The following is a 9,309-nucleotide window of genomic DNA, read 5'->3' on the forward strand; positions in this document are numbered from 1 at the left end:
TATGTAAAATAAATAAATACCAATAAATAAAATAGTACAAAGATGAATTATTAAAGTAATTTTAAAGAAACTCTCAACATTCAATACAGAAAGTCTGTATAAAATATTTAAGGTTTATCCAGTAGACACTTTTTATAAAATAAATTCTATTATACAAATACATAAAAAAATAAGAGAATTTGAAATTAATAAGATACCAGCAAAATATTAAAATTCCTTAATTCCATACAAGTCATGGTCAAAATAGCTTTGTATTCAAAGGTGTAAAAAATTATAATAATCTTCCTAATGAACTAAAAACTATAAAAAATAATATATCAATAAATAAATTTAAAGTTAATCTTAAGAATTTTTTGAACTAGTGTAAAAACAACATTAAATTTTAATTAGTATGAATGTATTATTGTTTAATGTTTTTTCTTTATATATCCTATGTTTTTCTTTTTCTTTTAATGTACTCGTATTAGAAATTATATAAACTCTTATAAATAAACAACTAAAACAGTGTAAGTCACTCTCCAAGCACAAGAGTTAGTCTCTTTTTTTGGAGAGTTACAGTGATAACATTTACTAGATGTGTAAAAGTAGATATGTTTAGAATTTTACAAAAACATGTACTTTTTGTGAAATTTATGAATAAAAAAAAATTGTTTTAATACATAAAATTTTCACAGTAAGGGTAGAGTGGGCGTGGCTCATTCACTGAAAAAGGTATAGTAATTCCGAAACTAGTTGGTTGTCAAATTATAAAAGTATAAGTGGTACATAAAAACAAAGAGATTTTATTTTAATATATTTAAATTGAGTTTTTTGTACAAAATGCAGAATATGCATACATTTTTTTTTCTACAACAACAACCACAACAAACCATCACGCCGTTTCCCCGTAAGGGTAAGCAGAGAGGATAGAACGTCACATCACACTATCTTTGCATACAGATCTCGCTTCCTCTACATTCATACATCTTCTCATGCACGCGCGCCGATTATTCCGACTTTTGACATGTCCATCTTCAAGTATTTGTTGGATTTGGTCATTGGCCAAGTCTTACTCGGTCTTCCTCTATTTCTGCATCTATCAACGTTCGCATTGTAAATCTTCTTAGCCGTTCTTTCGCTGTCCATTCGCTCTACATGTCCCAACCAGCGCAGAGCTCCTTTCTTGATTTTGTCGATAATGCTTGTCTCAGCCTTACATAATGCTCGGATCTCAACATTTGTGCATCTATCGTACATAGTTTTAATACACATTCGTCTGAGAGATCGCATTTCGACGGAATTCAGCCTACTTTCATCCCTGTTTTTTCAAGTCCATACTTCGCTCCCATACATCAGGGTCGGCACCAGGACTCCGTTGTGAACTGCTAATTTTGCCTCTTGCGACAAACATTTATTTGCCAAGGTTGATTTAAGTGCGACTTGACATGTTCAATTATAGATTACCGACGAAGATACAAAATAAAGTTCTGAATACTTGAAAGACAAATTTTGGAACAACTTAATAAAGTGTTTTATTTTATTAGGTAATTCAACAAAGATACATACTAGAAAACATACAATTTGAAAGCATTCGTCGATAAAATTTTACATGCATAAGTATATATGTATCTTCAATTATAGAATTACACAAAATAGATTTAATAATAATAATAATAATAATGTTTGGATAATTTATATAGCGCCATTTTTGTGAAAATCACCTCAAGGGCGCTTTAAGATTTATACAGGATGTTCTTTAAACCCTGTCACATCCGAAACCACGATGATCAGTATGGGCAAGAAGACATATTCTTATATTATACAGTCACCTGTATATATTTTTTTTATTATTATTTATTTAAATTGAAAACATACCATACATAATTTCACATAATATTACATAAGGAGTTTTCGTAAAAAACTCATTTAGAAACATGCAGATAACAAAATTTACTTACTGACGTATTTTAAAACTTTACAATTATTTTCAAAAGCAGAATAGAAATTAAGATACACTACAAATTAAAATTGATTTAAATTAAATGAATAACTACACAGTTAGTGCTTAAATTATAAATCTTATAATATAATAGATGTCAATCCGCCAAGTTTTACCGTGCCGTGTGAATTTGGGTGCTGCGTGTGGATTGGGCTAATCATTGATTCGATTGGAAGGCCTATTTCACACATATCGCCCAAATCCACACGGCATGGTAAAATTATGTTGATCGGCAATAGGGTAGTATCACTCGGGAGGAATATCGGATTTAACCTACTCTACAAATAAAAGTTTTTTAATGATTCTCCCCTAGTGTTTATACAAACCCTTATAATGAATATTTTCATTCATTATTTTCATTTCGAAAATAAGGTCTTTCGAAAACGATCGTTTCTCAAGTTGGTATTAAATTTTGTCACAGAAGTTCACGAGTAATGCATTCATTTTAATGTTGGTATTGCCACAGGCCACAGATAGAAATATAAGGAGAGTTGTCCATGCATATTATCTTAAGCCCCCCCTTACCCACTCCAAACTCCAGTTCCAGGCACTGACAGATGAAAGTGAAAACGGATTACATCTTACATCTCGAATTTCTTTCATTATTTTATGGTTTTCAACCTCTTCTAAATATTAATTTATTATGATAATGATAAATTGAATTATCAATTTATCATGAAAATTACAAATCACAACTCGTAGCGTTTGATAAGTGACAGGGCTCCGAAAATGTAAACAAACGACACATAGAAAAAGGAAGCTATCTACAATACTCTATAAAATCCATAGACATTGATGAAAACAATCTAATGACGTCACAAAACATCCGAAGACGTCATACTTGATGACGTCACGAATTGTTTGTTTTTGGCACCATTTAAATGACTAGAATTTAATCTTTTATGTCTCCCTTATTTCTCAACAGATTTTAATAAGAATAGTACCGATCGGCTTGTGATTTTTTGGATTAATTTATTAGCTAATAAAAAAAATCCATGATAATTGTCTATTAATGCTTTTTTTATACCTGTATCTTAAAGTCGAAAGTACAGATATTATTTTGTATTTTGGGTTGAAATCTTGCAAAATGGAATCGAGTGGAGATATTATGTCAGCCTTGTGGATTACTGGTTAGTGTGTTTAGCTGCCATTAAATAAATTTAAAAAATATTACAATACAATAAAAATACTATTCACCCAACGTTGTTGCCTCAACTATGGATGGCTTCAGCCAAACGACAGAATTTGATCCAGGATACAGCACTACCCGATGTAAGGAGTACCGCTTTACCCACCGTCAAACTACTGGGAGTCTTCCTTCATTCTGACCTTTCTCTTGACGCTCAAATTAGTAGAACGATAAGTTCATGCTTTTACCAGCTGAGACAGATTAAATGCATACGCAAAAATTTGCCGGTTGATGCCGCCCGTCAATTAATAAATGCGTTTGTAGTGTCTAGAGTCGATTATTGTAATGGTATCTATGCAGGTCTACCAATGAATAAAATGACTCGCCTACAGTCTGTATTGAATGCCGCAGCGAGACTTATTTTTGGAATCTCTAAGTTCAGTCATATCACTCCACTACTTCGGGAATTACACTGGCTACGTTTACTACAGAGGGTGAAATACAACTCTGCTCCAGAATATCTAAGATAACTCTGCATTCCAGATGAACTAGCTGACAGACGTCTTACACTTAGATCAGCTACATCTACGTCGAAAGCAAATGTGATTATACATCTACGCAAACAGCGCACTAAATTCGGCGAACGCGCTTTTGCGTTCGAAGGCCCTACGGCTTGGAATGCTCTCCCAGCAGAGGTGCGAGGCTGTGAGATGGAAGTGATGTTTCGGAAAAAACTTAAAACCCACTTGTTCTTTAAACAATTTGAATAAATCCTTAGCATGTGGTGACAAAGCATATTGTTTTTCTTAAATTAAAAAAGTTAAAATTAAAATACATCTTTATATTATCACTTTGTAAAGCGCCCTTGAGGTATTGTATTACGAAAATGGCGCTATACCTTTATTAGCGTAAATAAACAATACATTCAGTAAAAAATGGAACACTTAAGGTAGAACTTGCCAAAAAAGAGTCTGGCTCTAATGTTTGGCAAGTTTACAAAATAAAATAAAAAAGAAACAAAAAATGCAAAACAAAATAATAAAATAAATAAAAAATTAAACACTTCTACAAATGGAGAAAATATAGCACTAAAAAATATTAAATAAAAACACAAAATTTATAAACACAGGCATATATTAAACATACATCTCCATTTTCAAAATACAGTTAATGTTAATTATGTCAAGAAGCTTTTCTTTAATTTATCCTTAAATTTTCGGTAATTTATTTCTTGACGTAGATTTTGTGGTATGCATAGTAATAATTATCGTGCCGTGTGGATTTTTACTGTCGCGGCGGTGTCGTCTGCAGCGAGCCAAAGTCAAAGTCTTTATTTCGATTGATTGGGAAACACACTTGTAAACTTGTGAACGTGAGTCATATCTATAAGTACTCACATTATAGAAACAGGTGACACTTTGGTATACAAATTACAATAATAATTATGCATTACTTAACTATCATCGAGTAGTCGGTAGTCAGTACAGTACCCGGCAGTTGCTGGAGTACATCGGGCTTAAGGAGACTGCCGACTTTGTAGAGCGTCGTCTCTGTCGCACAAGTCTGGTATCTATGTGAATGCATGAATGACAAAAACGACGTTCTACAGAGCCGAAGTTTATTTATTTATTTATTAACGGACATTGTCTACTACTACCATCACGCCATCTTCTCTTCGCAGGGGTAGGCAGAGAGTATGGACCGCCACACACGCCTATTCTGCCATACATTCCCAGGTTCTTCCACATTCATACATCTTGTCATACGTGCCCTACGGTTCTGTCTGCTTTTGACATGCCCAGACTTAAGATTTTGGTTTATCTGATCATGCCACGTCGTACTTGGTCGTCCTCGTCCCGCGTCACCGTTCATTTTCGCCATATTTACTTGTTTTACTATTTATTCGTCATCCATTCGTTCTACATGACCAAACCATCTCAGAGACCCTATCTTAATCTCATCAATTATACTTGATTCAGATTTACACTATCGCCTGATTTCATAATTCGTAACCCTGACATACATTGATTTCCCACACATTCGTCCAAGAGATCGCATTTCAACCGCGTTAACTCAGCTTTCATCCTTCCTCTGCCAGTTCCATGTTTCACTTCCATGCATAAGTGTTGGGACTAAAACTCCGTTGTGCACTGCCAGTTTAGCTTCGATTGACATATTTTTACTAGCAATTACTGTGCTTAGAGCTCCGTTCATTTTGTTACATACACTCGCCCGATTTCATCATTCGTAACCCTGTCATACATTGATTTTTCCACACATTCGTTTAAGATATCGCATTTCAATTTATAGGGTTTTAATATTGCAATAAAATAATAGTTAAAAACATGTTAAAAAAATAAAAGAAGCATTGACAAACATAGGGGACATCGAGACAAGATCTGGACTATTTATTTAGTGCTCGTTTAAATCGCTGTAAACTCAAACCAAAAAAGTCCAGGGCCCCGGTTACAATGGGAAGTTAACAGAGTTATCTACGACTGTCTATGTAAAAAAAACACCGATATTTGTGTACGAAAATGAGTATCTTAAGTTTATTTTTAAAGGCGGTAATTGTCCGAAAAAAATCTTAAAAAGTCGTCTCAAAAATTTAAAAAATCGAGATACGCCTTTTTGAAAGATGGACGATGATACACTCAACCTCCTTTCAATAGATTCCTCAGTCATTCTATCCCTAGTAAACATGCTTCCCAGATACACAAATTCCACTACCTGTTTATTCATGGTGATTTCAATTATTTTATTTTATTAACATAAACGGCAAATCTGTCTTTTACAAAAATTTATAATACAAGCATATTTGGCTCAATATTTTTATTTCTTTTAAAAACATAAATTTCCTTTTACTCTCTTGGGTAAAGTCTTTTATTAAAAAAAATAAACCTAAAAATTATACAAGATTTATAAAAATAAAAAAAAATAAAAAATTGTACAACATATTCAGTAGAAAGTTTAAACAATTCAAGAATAAATGTAAAAAACAAATTAAATAATAAAATATTTTAAATACTGTTTCATACAGCTGGGCAAAGTGAACATTTTTTTTTATATACGAGTATTATGAAATGCATTAATAAATAAATATAATTACCATTCACCATCTTTGAAAAAATTTAAAAGGTTTGATCTATAGGAACAATACCCTACACTAAATATATCAGATACATGGGAATAACTATTGCCGAGATCATTAAGTCTATTCAATACGGCATTACAAGTATACGCTGTCCGTGAATTGTTGCTACAAAACGGTGGCATCTGTCTAGTCATTCTTCCAGGCACCCTGAAGTTAATGAGAGATAATAGTTCAGGGCAATCCCATATTGAATTTACAATTTTGAATAAATTTTAATTGTCTATAATTTTTCTTCTATCGTTAAGTTTTAACAAATTTAATGTTTTTAGTAAAATAATGAAAAATTGTATCATATATTCGGATTATTTATTTGTTTTAAGTTATAGGCGTTAACTAGACAAAAAGAGAAAGATCGCCCTAAGTAAAAAGTTTACTTAACAGTTTGCATACCCACTCTGTTTCGAGCAATGTTTAGAATGATGCTAATTCAAATTATTTTTTGTTTTATTTCTGTTAACCATAATATTTTATTAGTTTCTAGCTGAATCATTCAACAAATTTTATGCAATGAAAAATACGTTTTCATTGATGTATTTGTTTTTTGTTTAAATTGTTAATTTTTTTAAATTAATTTTTATAATGTTTTTATTTAGTTTTGATTAGACTGTAGAAAATTGCAAGTGGCAATAAGTCCGCCATTTGACTGTGTATACCTTTGTTATTATTTTAGTATGTATGACATTTTGTATTACTTGGATAATTGGAGACGAGGAACTAGAATCCCAACGGTCCATGCGCTCTGTAGCTGCAAGACGTGCTGGGATATTTATTTATTGTACAGCGCCCTTGAGGTGATTTTCACAAAAATGGCGCTATATAAATTATCCAAATATATATGGTTAATAAAGATTTATTATTATTATTAATAGTGCCTAATTATTGATCAAAATACGATGATAAAGCGATTAGGTGCATTTGCTAAAAGTAGTTGATTGACAAATGTTTTAGAATTTTTTGACACCTGGTAACAATAAAAATAGTTATTTTTTTATAGTAACGCGCAAAAAAAACATGTTAACCCGCCTATGTGTCAAAAAAAATTCAGGACTGCGCAAAGAGTGACTTTTTTATTCATTTGTATTCATTTTCTGATAGGTAATTGTATTGAAAATTTAATGAAAACAGTATTTTCTGTGGTAAATAAATAGTTTTGAGGTTATTTCATTTTTTATTGTAAGAGGTTCAGTATATAAGTAAATTAGTATAGATTTTATATGAGCGTAAATGTTTTTCGTGTGATGACGATTTAATAAAAATATGACGATAAAGCTTATCAAACATTTCGTGCATAGCGCGAACAATAATGTTTGGTGGCATTATTTCAATAATTAAAAAATATTATTTTTCCATAAGGAACATTAATAAAACAAACAAAATTGTGACATGTTTACAAATGGTAACAAATAACGACTGTTGGCAATCATATGGATAATTCGATAAACCTGAATTGCGAATAATAACCTATTGAAATTTGTACAATTTGTATTTAATTAACAGTTTTGACACTTACCGATAAAGATCTAGAAATTATTATAATTTCATAAAAAGTCGAACGTTATCGACCGAGTCCAGACATTAACAAATCCGCCTTCAACAGTAAAACACACACTTAACTGAATTTAAAAATAAACTCGAAACAGTCTTATCTATAAACTACCTGCCGTTATCAATTCAATATCAATTATGACAAAAATACACACGATCGGAAGGGTAGGCCGTCTTAGATTTGAATAACAATAGAATAAAAAGAGAAGACGAGTGACGTTCGGAGACTCAATAATGCCGCATTCAAAAATCTACAGAAACCACAACTACCAATTTCAATCACTACTTAATTAGCTTTTCACAAAACAATAAAGGTAAAAACCACTAAACGCAAATCACCAGTAATATCCCGTTTTGACGGCAGTTGACGGATGGAAATATAACCATAGACTGACGTTACTGATTACAGATACGTGTGGTGATAAAATTTTGCCGGATTCAATTTGTCAGTGCTGCCATACTTAAACAATTATTTTATCAATGTTATTTCTGTCATTTTTTATTTATTCTATGATATAAATATTGTAACGTAAACATAAATGTTTTCTTGAAATTTTGTACCCTATGTGATAAGAAAAGGAAATTGATGATGCAAAAATGCTAAAATTAGTATTCGAAATAATTAAAAAAGTTATTAAGCCATAAAAACAAATTGGTGAAAGTATTAGAAACAAATAATTGCTTTCCCACTTGAGATATTGGTTAATAGAATACCTAAATTAAGGACATTTTTTTAATGATTTTATGCATACGTAATCCTGAGTCATTTTTTTTTCATATATCTTATGTATGTACGTATCTATCAAGCTTTATTGTTATTCGAATTTAAAACACCCCCCCTCCCCCTTTCTAACGTATACGGTATAAAGGTATCGACTGTTTATTGAGTAATTATTTGGCTTATATTAAAACATCCCCCCCTCTCTTACGTATACGGTATAAAGGTATCGATTGTTTATTGAGTAATTATTTGGCTTATTTATACAAAAACATTACAAGTAATTTTTGGATGTCATCACTGACAAAATCTAGTTTTGAAAAAAGTAAACAAATAATAAGAAATATTTTTTTGTCGAAATACGCGTTTCAAAACATGGGCCGAATAATTGTAAATATTACCAACACGTAAACAGATACAGTGTGTGAGGTGATTATTTGAATCAGTGGATGACAGGTTAGAAATTTCATAAAGCTGATATATAGGTATATTTATTAGATGAAAAGGATATTTTCGATGGAAAAATTACAATCGATTTCCTTCGCACTAACCGAATCCATATTACAGTGTGGAATGATCGGATGGGGTGGTGCTTCAAAAAAAAATTTTACTCATCGAAAATATACTCCATAAAATTTGAAAGCTGTGTTAAAAAAAAACGTCTTCATTGCGCACTGTCCAACTGAAATTCAGGATTCTGGATAAAAAATCGTTGTTTAAAAATATTTTTTTACTTAAGACAACAAACATAGTGGTTTTTCTACTTCGCGGAACGTACCTTAGTA

Source organism: Micrasema longulum, unplaced genomic scaffold (genome assembly GCF_059751315.1).
Source record: "Micrasema longulum isolate JH-2025_06_02 unplaced genomic scaffold, ASM5975131v1 h1tg001718l, whole genome shotgun sequence".
NCBI classification, from domain to species: Eukaryota; Metazoa; Arthropoda; class Insecta; order Trichoptera; family Brachycentridae; genus Micrasema; species Micrasema longulum.